Source organism: Astatotilapia calliptera, chromosome 15, assembly GCF_964374335.1.
Source record: "Astatotilapia calliptera chromosome 15, fAstCal68.1, whole genome shotgun sequence".
NCBI classification, from domain to species: domain Eukaryota; kingdom Metazoa; phylum Chordata; class Actinopteri; order Cichliformes; family Cichlidae; genus Astatotilapia; species Astatotilapia calliptera.
This window is the reverse complement of record NC_137436.1, coordinates 24,063,280-24,072,067: the sequence shown is the minus strand read 5'-3', so window position 1 is coordinate 24,072,067 and position 8,788 is coordinate 24,063,280. Positions and strand designations below refer to the sequence as shown.

General features: G+C 41.3%; 1 long non-coding RNA gene across 2 annotated transcripts; it reads right to left on the bottom strand.

Moving 5' to 3' along the window:
• Positions 1-4,278: 4,278 nt before the first annotated feature.
• Positions 4,279-7,229, bottom strand: LOC145420677 (uncharacterized). 2 transcript variants are annotated; one of them, XR_013901993.1, is made up of 4 exons: positions 6,993-7,229; positions 6,174-6,273; positions 5,033-5,077; positions 4,279-4,474 (listed from the first exon to the last, which is right to left on the bottom strand). It is a non-coding gene; the product is annotated as an uncharacterized LOC145420677 (long non-coding RNA). The 2 variants fall into 2 exon arrangements; XR_013901992.1 differs by lacking the exon at positions 6,174-6,273 and having other exon boundaries at positions 4,279-4,459; positions 6,993-7,077.
• Positions 7,230-8,788: the final 1,559 nt, after the last annotated feature.

Genomic DNA, 8,788 nt, shown 5'->3' with positions numbered 1-8,788 from the left:
CTGTATTTTTATGTGAAGTGTATATATTTATTTTTTATATTGCATGTATTTTGTGCAGTGTTTTATTTAGTTTGCATGTTTTTAGTTGCTGGCAAATTGTCCTGGAGAGACTCCGCCTTTTCCCCCGTTTTTACTAATTGGACACACCTGAGAGAAAAGAAAAGGTAATTTACAGAGTGCTCAAGGACACATAAGAGGTTTGGAGCCGGTGTTCAACAAAAATGTAACACGGAGAATGCGAGACAGACAGAGGAAAGACACAGACGATCAGAGGGGAGAGCGAGAGACGATCAGAGAGTAGAGATGATCAGATGGAGCAGACGACCAGCGATTGGGAAGAGAGATTACCAGCGACTGGAAAGGGGAAACGATCAGAGGAAAAAAAGGCAGATGACCAGCGACTAGGGACGCGTAGCGGCAGTCTGGTGGCAATAACGACAAGAGCCAGCTCGTGCACTGCGGGAGAACAGAAGCAGTGAGACCGCGGTGCCGATTGCAGTTTGAGGAAGCGGCGGGCGGAGTTGAGAGCTCTGCCCACCCGGGTAAGTCTTTGACTTATCCTTTTTATAAAGTAAACTGCCAAAGGAATAGTGACTGCCGCTCCCTCCCTTTCTTCAGTGCACCAGGACGTGGAATGCGGGGAGGAAGGCGAGGACTCCGCTGGGTTTCCCTCTTTTAATACTACGCTGGACCTCTTAGTTTTCTGTGACTTTTAGGCCGTGGTGGATTCCACTGGACTTCTAATGTTGTGTGTTATTGATTTTTATTGTGTCTTCCCTTGGCCAAGGTTGTTTTAATTCATTTTATATTTTTAACTATTTAAACATAATAAATTATATTTTTAATTCTACAGTTTTTGTATCGTGTGCTTTTCCCTCGGCGGCTCCACTGCTCTGCCCGCTTTGAGGAAGGTTTCCTTCCTTTTAAAAAACACAAACCATCTTGGAAACATAATCAGCCTTTCCGCTCCGGTGTCATATTAGTTTAGGTTTGTGCCGAAGCTGGGTCTGTTTGTCGGTGTGAAGCCAAACGTGCTTTAACGTTTTAGGAAACACCGAGCAGACGGTTCATACTTGCCAACATTCAAAGGGCTGTTGGGGGGGGGGGGCAAATATATTTTACAGTGTTTATTTATTCGACAAAATACGTTAAATGTCACCGTTATTATTGGCTGGCCGGAAACAGCGGGGGTGTCCAAATTCAGAGGCTGCTTCCACCTGAGGACCCGCCTTCGCGGTCTAAAGAAAGCCGCGTAGTACGTCACGAGCTCCCTCGGTGGAGTGAAACTGCGTCTGCTCCTTGCTGTCTAAAATGTAACCGGGCGCTGGCGTCAATTCTCCACCGTCTCACACTTGGTTTAATCAGTTTTCTGTTTGACGTTTATTCAGCTTTGTGAAAACCCCAGAGGACCCCTCCCGAGGGATTAATAAAGTTACAGCTGAGTAGTGAGTTGTATGTGAGGCTGGACACTAAGGAGAAAATGATTTTTAATGAATGGCAAGGCACATAAATTGTGCTGGAAGAGAGTAACCAAGTATAGAGATGGAAATGTGCTAATGTGAAGAAAGTGTGTTGAGAAGGGAGAAGGAGTACTTTGGACGAAAATTGAATTAGAGAAGGAAGTGAGGCAACTCTGAAGAGGATGGAGACGGGAGGCATAGAGAGGGTAGGAGTGAAGGCTATGATAAGGTGCGAAGAGAGTAACTGTGGTGCTGCATAAGAAAGTCCTGAGGGGCAGAGAAGTATGTGATGGGTTGAGATTACATCAGAGAGAGGCTCTGAGCCCCTTCTTGTTTGCACTGGTGATGGAGAGGCTGACAGATGAGATCAGGCAAGAGTCTCCGTGGATGATGTTTTCAGACAACCACAGAAAGGATTTGTGGATGTAGTGAAGGTGGACATGCAGGGGGTTGGTGTGACTGAGGAGGATGCTAGAAATAGAGAGATGGAGGCGGATGATCCACTGTAGCGACCTCTAAAGGGAGCAGCCGAAAGAAGAAGAAGCACAAATAATTCTAATCATGCTTTTCTTTTATTCTCAGTACTAAGCTATGTAAAGGAAGTCAAGGTTGTTTCCTCCTACAATCACTTTGGTCATGCTGTTCTTACAAGTGTGGAGGTGCCAGATGGTTTAGACTTGTTTAGATTGGTGCTCTGTCTCCCTTTATCCAAACTAAAACTTTGATGGGGTTTTTTATCTTCACTAAACACTTTTTTGCTTTGTGTTTATTATTGTGCTACTGCAAGTATTTCATATATTAGTCAGTTGATTGTTACTGTAGGGCAGCTCTAGGACAATCCCAGATGTGATGTAGCTTGCTTTTATCCAGCAGATACGACATCTCATGAGGAGGTTCGAACCCTGTACCCTGACCCTCCTGCTGACGCACAAAGTCTGGACATCCAGCAGCAGGCCCTTCTACGTGAACAACAGCACAACAGTTTCTATTTCTTTTAATATTAGAAGTCAGTTATTCATTAATGAATACAAATGGTGACTGAAGTTATTTAGACAGGACATTAAACAATAAACTTCCAATAAATGATGAACAATGTGTGACTGAATGTGTTCAGTGAAAGACTTTGAAAATATCGCAGCATAAAACCAGTGTAAAAGTACTCAGACTACTTTTGGGGGTATTTATTTGATGATGCAACCAGAAAATGTGCAGGTTGTGAGTTTAACATTTTCAACACTGGAGAAGAAGTACATGTACACAGACTAGCTAATGACAAAAATTTTTTTAAATTAACCTTTATTTAAACAGGTTGTTCATTTTTCTGAGCTTATCTGGTGTCCAGTTTCGGTGGCAGTAGCATAAGCAGAGAAGACCCAGACCTTACTCTCCCGAGCCAGCTCCTCCATTATTTGGGGGACACTGAGGCATTCTCTGCTGAGTGCTGTGATCTCCCCAACATGTCCTGGGTGTGTCCTGTCTGTCCTGGTGGGACATGCCTGGAACATCTCACCCAGGAGGTGTTCAAGAGGCACCCTTGTCAGATGCCTGAACCTCCTCAACTGGCTCGTTTAGATGTAGAGGAGTAGCAGTTAACTCGGAATGAGACAGACAGCACCTACTGCTGGGGTGGGCCTACAGGAGGGAGAGCTCATGTCGTCTCTTCAGGACACATCACTGGACCCCAAGAAGCTCTCCCCGGAGCTCCCTTTGGCTGCTGGGGTCGGCATACGTTCAACTTTAAAATCACTCTTGGTTCTTGGCTAGCTTTGTGTTAGCATCCTTTGTGTACTGATGCTTGCAAGAAGCTAAAGTTGCTTTGGCAGAATTTTCTTTCTCATATATGCACACATAAGGAGAGAGATGTTTTATAAGCTTTAGTCATCACCGTGCACTTTTCCTGATTCACACAAAATACAGCAATCTGGCACCTTCCCACAGGGTCTTGCACGAGTATTAAACATGTTCATTTGTGCTTTGGACTGTCACCAGATTTCTTCTAGAAGTTTCTTGCCAGTCAGCAACTATCTTGGCAACACCACTTGAGTTTGTGTGTTGCATGCTAACATCCTTATCATATGTGTAATAATACTAAAGCTTCATCTTATGCACACACAAAAAACAAATATGGCTCCTTCGTGCAGGGTTTTCTGGTATGTTCATTTATGCTTCCCAATTAAAAAAAGAAAAAAAAAAAGAAAAAGCAAAGTTCTTGCTTCTCAGCCACTGCGGCCACATCCTCACCGTTTTTTAGGCAGTTATATAAACATACTGTGAGTGAGTCATAAGCTTAAATACAATAGTTGAAGGAACAAAAACTTAATGTTTAAAAATACCAGTCAAATCTGATTAAAGTAAATAAATAATAAGTATACAATGTAGTTTTAAGACTTCTCAATGTTTCGTAACATTAATGTTCTATGAACTCGTGAGTCCAGAAATCTGAATGTCATGAAAAGTATTTATTATTCGTGTATTATTATTTTACAATACAAGGTTGTTTTTTTCCTGATACTTCATGCAAACCACATTTCTCCAGGCCTGTCCTAATCAGCTTACTCAGTATCACTAGATCCAATGCTGCTCCTCCAGCAGAGCACACAAAAGTAGGAGAGACCAGAGATGCCATGGCTTAGTTAGGAGACTGTTTGCTTCAAGGCCACTAGAGGGTGCTGCCATAAAACTACAATAAATGAATTGACCTTTTGACCTGCTCACACTCTTTTATGCAAAACCCTGTTGATGTTACACACACACACACACACACACACACAAAGAGATTCTAGGTCTCACCAACCATGGGCAAAAAGATGACAGTCAATAAAATTCTAAAATTTTATTTATAAACACAATGAATAGTAGTTAAAAGTCCAGTGTCCCATTTAGGTACAAAGTAAAAACACACAGTCCAAGGCCAGAGCCAGCTATGCCACAAAGCCAGTTGCACTCCACACGTTGTTCACTTCAACAGGGGTAGCAATTGTCCTCTGAGACCCACCACCCTGTAAGTAGAAAGCCTGCACAGAGCGACAAAATAAGACAATTCACTATATAATTCACAGCCCATCCATCCCAAACATATCAGATCATTAGAGGTTTTGTCACATTACATACCTGCACTGAGAGACAAAATAACACAGCAGTGTTTGTAATGTGGGCTATAAGTAGACTAGCATATCAGTGCAATCAATTACACCTGCCTCCAATTAGTCCAGCCCTTTTACAGTCATTGACTGGGTGAGAAAACACGAGCAAATCAACCCAAGAGACAAGCAGGAAGACTCTCTGAAGGCTCCTGTGGCTGCACAGGCAGTCTTACAATTACGAGGTTGGAGAGTTGTTGTTTCAAAATGTTCACACTGATTTCACATGCTCATTAACTCACAACCAGCTGACCATATATATTTCTGCTGCTGAGCTGCTTTTTGATGGAGATTTTCTGAATTTATTTTGCTACCATAAGAGCAGACTCCATGCTGAAAGCATGTGCACTGTCACTTGCAATGAGTGGCACTAATGACGCTAAATTTAATTACAGGTCATGGACAGCCTTCATAAATGCTCATATTACTCACCCACACTGAATTCCAGCACAGGTTCATCTGGGTCCTGACTATTTCCTGCAAAGTAACACAAACGTCATCAGAACATTAAGTCAGAGAAACAACATTTGGAGCTTTTGTACATGATAAATTATACTGCAGTAGTAAAACAAAGTCAAGCAGCAGTACATTTATTAAAATCACCTTCAGCTGTAATATTTAAACTGATTTAGTGTCAATTTAGATTATGTTTAGATTAAAATGAAACTAGTACCCTTGTAATGTCTTTTTAAATTAGAGGTAAATATTTGTATATTTTTTACATAATATAATTATATTTACTGGATTTTCTCTCTATTGTAGTTTAGTATTATAGTTATTACTTGTTTTTTATTGACTTGTCTTGTTTTTACAATGATTTGCTCTGAATGCAGCCTTTAAAGAAAAGACTATCTGTTCAGTAACTATCCATCAGACTGGGTCCATGTTACCAGCCAAATGGGTAATAATTAAAGTAAGTTTTGAATTACGTATATTTGGGTGTTTAGGTGACACTTTTGCAAAAAAAATAATAATAATTAGGTTTAAAAGAACTAAACATGTATGTATTTAAAAACAATAAGTGTGTTAGAATTACTACAGCAACAGGTTGTAGCTCACTGTACTATTTTTGAGCACAACTTTGGTGCTTTTGCCTCATTTTTAAATCAGTGATCCCAGTAGCACAGTCTAAGCAGAGACCTCAGTGCTTGGCAAACAATCAATAGAATCAATAGAATTATTAAAAAGAAACAAAATAAATGCCAACCATATAAAAAAAAAACATAAACTTAAGGAAAAAACTAAACTTGATTTTGTGTCTTTAGGCTATTGTTAACAGCAAGCATGAGGTTAGTGCATATGTATTATTATTGGAAAGATTACTGCAAAGAAAAAAAGGTTGAACCAGGAGGGGGCGATATTGCTCTTCTTACCATGAGTTACATGCAGGCTATTACTTACCATGTCACTCACATTTATTTCACAAAACAGCTGAACCCACTTAATTCGATTTAATTGTATTTATGCAGAGCTGAATCACAACAACAGTCTCCTCGAGGTGGTATAGATTGTAAGGTAGAAAGTCTACAATTAAAAAGAAAAAACCTCAATACAGTGGGAAGGAACAACTCACTTTTAACAGGAAGCACCCTCTGGCAGAACCACGGTCAGGGAGGGGCAGCCCGCTGCGACCCTTTGGGGATGAGGAGACGAAAAAGGGGACAAAAGACACACTGTGGACGAGAGCCAGAGATGAACAAGAACTAATTATTGAATGCAGAGAGGTGTATAAACACATGGTGGGAATCCCCCAGCAGGGTAGTCCCAGGGTAACTAAGGGAGGATTCATGGTCACCTGATTCAGCCCTAGCTATATGCGTTGGCAAAAAGGTAACTTTGAAACTTAATCTTAAAAGTAGAGATAGTGTCCGTCTCCTGCATTCAAACTGGGAGCTGGTTCCACAGAAGGATGATCCCCTTCTACTTCTAAATATCCTAAAAACCACAAGGAAGCCCACAGTCTGAGAGCAAACTATCAAACTACGAGGTCTTTAAAATAAGATGATTATTCAAGACCTCATGTGTGATGGGAAGGATTCTGAATTTGATGCTGGACCCACAAATCATAAAAGAGAAACACTAACTCACACACACCAGAAAGTGCCAAGAATTATAATTATATGTAATTTAGTTTTGCGTTCCTTTATAATGCTTTCAACTATACAAATAAGACACTTCATGGGGGCGCCTGAGCCTTGTAGACACAACAAATACTGAACAAACCTCATGCGCCCTGTTGTTGACAAAACGATAAAAATGAATGTGTACTTCTGTCTTATTTAGGTCATTTTTGTAGTTTTTGTAGACAGACTACTGTAATTTCTCAATAAAATGTCGCTTATTATCGCTCACTCTCAAGAACAAAAACGTGAGTAATTTCCCAGTAGCTCACCATATTTGGGATCTTCTAACATCCACACTTCATGTTTAAACGGTGGTGCGGAGGCGGTGTACCGTCGCAGGCCGGATGTAGCATTTGTTGCGCTCTAAAAGTAGTTATAAAACTTAAATTTTTCTGAATTGTGGGGAAAATCTTTAAAGACTATTCTTATTTAATTGTGTTTTGTTTTTGGACACATTTCTAGTTAATTTTTGTAGTTTATTGGCTCCAGGAGGTCAGAGTTCAGATGTGTGATGTCATCAGTAAGCGCAGAGAAAAAAAAAAACAAACAGTGTCTGAGACGTGAGGGAGCGATGTTTTGCTGATGATACGCTATTCTGCCTGTAAACTCCAAACCTGAACTGAGGAGAATAAAGTTGCAAGAAAAAGGAGAATGGAGTCATGTCTCTCTGAGGGTGCAACATAATCTTGGTGTTTCCGCCCGGTTTGGAGTTTATACCGCAAAGAAGGACGAGCTACATGTGACTAGCCTCGCTCATTACCCCCCACCTGAACTCATACCGCAGTGCCATCCCTCCAAGAAAAGGCAGTGAAGGTAAAAGTTTTTCGTCATGTCTAAAGTACAGCAGATGTCTCCTGATTGGGAGCAACTTCTTGAGGAGATAGAGGAAAAGTTACTTACACTGCTAGCACCGGATTTGAATGAGATTTGTGCTGCCCTCAGTTTAGCCGTGGATGAAAGTGAAAAAGACTTACCTCGTAAACTGAGGTGGCGTATTCTGCAGTACTTAGAGGGAGAGGATGTTACTGCACGAGAAGATGAAGGAATGTCTCTGTTGTTGGGATTAGATGACAAAATTAATGAAGTGAAGCAAAAGAGATGCGAAAGTAATGCCCCGTTGTCTCAACAAGTGGTACAAGAGCACCACCTTGTGGCTGAAAATGTGATAGCACCCAGTAATTCAGACGAGCAGAGAGAAACTGTTTCTCATCTGAATGCTACACGAGTCACCCCTGTCGCTACTCAAAGTGTCCCTTTTGTACACCCACTGTACCGACGGGATCTGAAAATAATGGGACAAATTGGAGAACCAAACCAAAAGGACAAATTAACATACACTAGCTTGGAAAGACAAATCCAGAGGGCATTGAAGAGGGGATATGATGAAGGAGACATTGTTGAAGCCATCATTCAAGCTATAACCCCAGGAACAAAACTGAAAAGCTACCTTGAGAGTAGAGTAGATTTGACTTTGCAAGCTCTCAGGCAAATATTACGGACTCATTACATTGAGAAAGATGCCACAGAGTTGTATCACTCGCTCACACGTGCTGTACAGGAGCCAAAAGAAACTCCAATCCAGTTTTTGATGCGAGCAATGGATTTGAGACAACAACTTGTTCTTGCTTCAGAGTACAGTTCGGAGCTGATCCAAAATCAGTTTCTTCAGACAGTACTCACTGGCCTCCATGATGACACCATCCGAGCTGATGTGAAGCTATACCTGCAAAATCCTAAAATCACAGATGAGGTTCTTCTGGAAAAAATGACTGCGGCATACAGTCTGGAAATGGAAAGAAAGAATAAGCTGTCAGCTGCATCAAGAGCAAAGATTATCAAAGTTGCAGCAGTAAGTGGGGAAGATCAAGAGGTGGAGAAAGAAAGCAGTATGCACACATCAGAAAGTAAGATCAAGCAAGGTGGAGCGGTCAAACGAGACACATTAATGGATAAAGTTGATCAAGGCAACAAGGCTATATGTGAGGCTCTGCAGAACCTCACCACTCACATTGCTAGCCTCCAGCAGACCGTTAAGCCTCAGCACATGAGAATGGCCGAACCACCT